Source organism: Aegilops tauschii, chromosome 5, assembly GCF_002575655.3.
Source record: "Aegilops tauschii subsp. strangulata cultivar AL8/78 chromosome 5, Aet v6.0, whole genome shotgun sequence".
Lineage (NCBI taxonomy): Eukaryota > Viridiplantae > Streptophyta > Magnoliopsida > Poales > Poaceae > Aegilops > Aegilops tauschii.
Genome location: NC_053039.3, coordinates 100,960,732 through 100,964,717, shown reverse-complemented (window position 1 = coordinate 100,964,717; position 3,986 = coordinate 100,960,732).

The window sequence follows — 3,986 nt, the reverse complement described above, 5'->3', positions numbered from 1 at the left end:
GAGTTGCTCAAGGATCATCATTTCTATCCCTGATATGTTATAGTTCATCACGAAGCTCTAATAGCTTGGTGGCAGTGACTATGGAGAACCATCACTATCTCATCTGGGAGATTAACTCCCACTTGATTCAAGCGATTGTGGTACTCAGACAATCTGAGCACATGCTCAACGATTGAGCTTTTCTCCCTTAGTTTGCAGGCTTAAGAAACTTGTCAGAGGTCTCATACCTCTTGACGTGGGCACTAGTCCGAAATCCCAATTTCAGTCTTCGGAACATCTCATATGTTCTGCGACGTTTCAAAAACGTCTTTGGTGCCACAATTCTAAACCGTTAGCATTACGCACTGAACTATCACGTAGTCATCAAAACGTGTATGTCAGATGTTTCGCAACATCTACAGACGACGCTGAGGTTCAGCACACCGAGCGGTGCATTAAGGACATAAGCCTTCTGTGCAGCAATGAGGACAATCCTCAGTTTACGGGCCCAGTCCGCATAATTGCTACTACCAACTTTCAACTAAATTTTCTCTAGGAACATATCTTAAACAGTAGAACTAAAGCGTATGACATAATTTGCAAAGACCTTTTGACTATGTTCATGATAATTAAGTTCATCTAATCAAATTATTTAATGAACTCCCACTCAGATAGACATCCCTCTAGTCATCTAAGTGATACATGATCCGAGTCAAACTAGGCCGTGTCCGATCATCACGTGAGACGGACTAGTCATCATCGGTGAACATCTCCATGTTGATCGTATCTACTATACGACTCATGTTCGACCTTTCGATCTCTTGTGTTCCGAGGCCATGTCTGTACATGCTAGGCTCGTCAAGTCAACCTAAGTGTTTCGCATGTGTTCCGAGGCCATGTCTATAAATGCTAGGCTCGTCAACACCCGTTGTATTCGAACGTTGGAATCTATCACACCCGATCATCACGTGGTGCTTCAAAACAACGAACCTTCGCAACGGTGCACAGTTAGGGGGAACACGTCTCTTGAAATTTTAGTGAGGGATCATCTTATTTATGCTACCGTCGTTCTAAGCAAATAAGATGTAAACATGATAAACATCACATGCAATCAAATAGTGACATGATATGGCCAATATCATTTTGCTCCTTTGATCTCCATCTTCGGGGCACCATGATCATCTTCGTCACCGGCATGACACCATGATCTCCATCATCATGATCTCCATCATTGTGTCTTTATGAAGTTGTCACGCCAACGATTACTTCTACTTCTATGGCTAACGCGCTTAGCAATAAAGTAAAGTAATTTACATGGCGTTATTCATTGACACGCAGGTCATACAATAAATTAAGACAACTCCTATGGCTCCTGCCGGTTGTCATACTCATCGACATGCAAGTCGTGATTCCTATTACAAGAACATGATCAATCTCATACATCACATATATCATTCATCACATCCTTTTGGCCATATCACATCACATAGCATACCCTGCAAAAACAAGTTAGACGTCCTCTAATTGTTGTTGCATGTTTTACGTGGCTGCTATGGGATTCTAGCAAGAACGTTTCTTACCTACGCAAAAGCCACAACGTGATATGCCAATTTCTATTTACCCTTCATAAGGACCCTTTTCATCGAATCCGATCCGACTAAAGTGGGAGAGACAGACACCCGCTAGCCACCTTATGCAACTAGTGCATGTCAGTCGGTGGAACCTGTCTCACGTAAGAGTACGTGTAAGATCGGTCCGGGCCGCTTCATCCCACGATGCCGCCGAATCAAGATAAGACTAGTAACGGCAAGTAAATTGACAAAATCGACGCCCACAACTACTTTGTGTTCTACTCGTGCATAGAAACTACGCATAGACCTAGCTCATGATGCCACTGTTGGGGATCGTAGCAGAATTTAAAAATTTTCTACGCATCACCAAGATCCATCTATGGAGTATACTAGCAACGAGGGGAAAGGAGTGCATCTACATACCCTTGTAGATCGCGAGTGGAAGCATTCAAGAGAACGGGGTTGATGGAGTCGTACTCGTCGTGATCCAAATCATCGATGATCCTAGCGCCGAACGGACGGCACCTCCGCGTTCAACACACGTACGGAGCAGCGACGTCTCCTCCTTCTTGATCCAGCAAGGGGGGAGGAGAGGTTGATGGAGATCCAACAGCACGACGGCGTGGTGGTGGAAGTAGCGGGATCCCGGCAGGGCTTCGCCAAGCGCAAGCGGGGAGGAAGAGGTGTCACGGGAGGGAGAGGGAGGCGCCAGGGCTTAGGTATTGCTGCCCTCCCTTCCCCCCACTATATATAGGGCCAAGGGAGGGGGGGGCGCAGCCTTGGCCCTTCCTCCAAGGAAGGGTGCGGCCAGGGAGGAGTCCATCCTCCCCAAGGCACCTCGGAGGTGCCGTCCCCCTTTAGGACTCTCCCTTTCCCTTATCTCTTGGCGCATGGGCCTCTTGGGGCTGGTGCCCTTGGCCCATATAGGCCAAGGCGCACACCCCTACAGCCCATGTGCCCCCCCGGGGCTGGTGGACCCCCTTGGTGGACCCCCGGACCCCTTTCGGCACTCCCGGTACAATACCGATAAAGTGCGAAACTTTTCCGGCGACCAAAATAAGACTTCCCATATATAAATCTTTACCTCCGGACCATTCCGGAACTCCTCGTGACGTCCGGGATCTCATCTGGGACTCCGAACAACTTTCAGGTTACCGCATACTAATATCTCTATAACCCTAGCGTCACCGAACCTTAAGTGTGTAGACCCTACGGGTTCGGGAACCATGCAGACATGACCGAGACGTTCTCCGGTCAATAACCAACAGCGGGATCTGGATACCCATGTTGGCTCCCACATTCTCCTCGATGATCTCATCGGATGAACCACGATGTCGAGGATTCAATCAATCCCGTATACAGTTCCCTTTGTCAATCGGTATGTTACTTGCCCAAGATTCGATCGTCGGTATCCCGATACCTTGTTCAATCTCGTTACCGGCAAGTCTCTTTACTCGTTCCGTAACACATCATCCCGTGATCAACTAATTGGTCACATTGTGCACATTATGATGATGTCCTACCGAGTGGGCCCAGAGATACCTCTCTGTTTACACGGAGTGACAAATCCCAGTCTCGATTCATGCCAACCCAACAGACACTTTCGGAGATACCTGTAGTGCACCTTTTTAGCCACCCAGTTACGTTGTGACGTTTGGTACACCCAAAGCATTCCTACGGTATCCGAGAGTTGCACAATCTCATGGTCTAAGGAAATGATACTTGACATTAGAAAAGCTCTGAGCAAACGAACTACACGATCTTGTGCTAGGCTTAGGATTGGGTCTTGTCCATCACATCATTCTCCTAATGATGTGATCCCGTTATCAACGACATCCAATGTCCATGGTCAGGAAACCGTAACCATCTATTGATCAACGAGCTAGTCTCCTACAGGCTTACTAGGGACATGGTGTTGTCTATGTATCCACACATGTATCTGAGTTTCCTATCAATACAATTTTAGCATGGATAATAAACGATTATCATGAACAAGGAAATATAATAATAACCAATTTATTATTGCCTCTAGGGCATATTTCCAACAGTTTTTGCATGGCATGTTGTGATGTGATATGGTCAAGACATGATGCTATATTTTATTGTATGAGATGATCATGTTTTGTAACCGAGTTATCGGCAACTGGCAGGATCCATATGGTTGTCGCTTTATTGTATGCAATGCAATCGCCCTGTAATTGCTTTACTTTATCACTAAGCAGTAGCGATAGTCGTAGAAGCAATAGTTGGCGAGACAACAACGATGCTGCGATGGAGATCAAGGTGTCGCGCCGGTGACGATGGTGATCATGAAGGTGCTTCGGAGATGGAGATCACAAGCACAAGATGATGATGGCCATATCATATCACTTATATTGATTGCATGTGATGTTTATCTTTTATGCATCTTATCTTGATTTGATTGATGGTAGCATT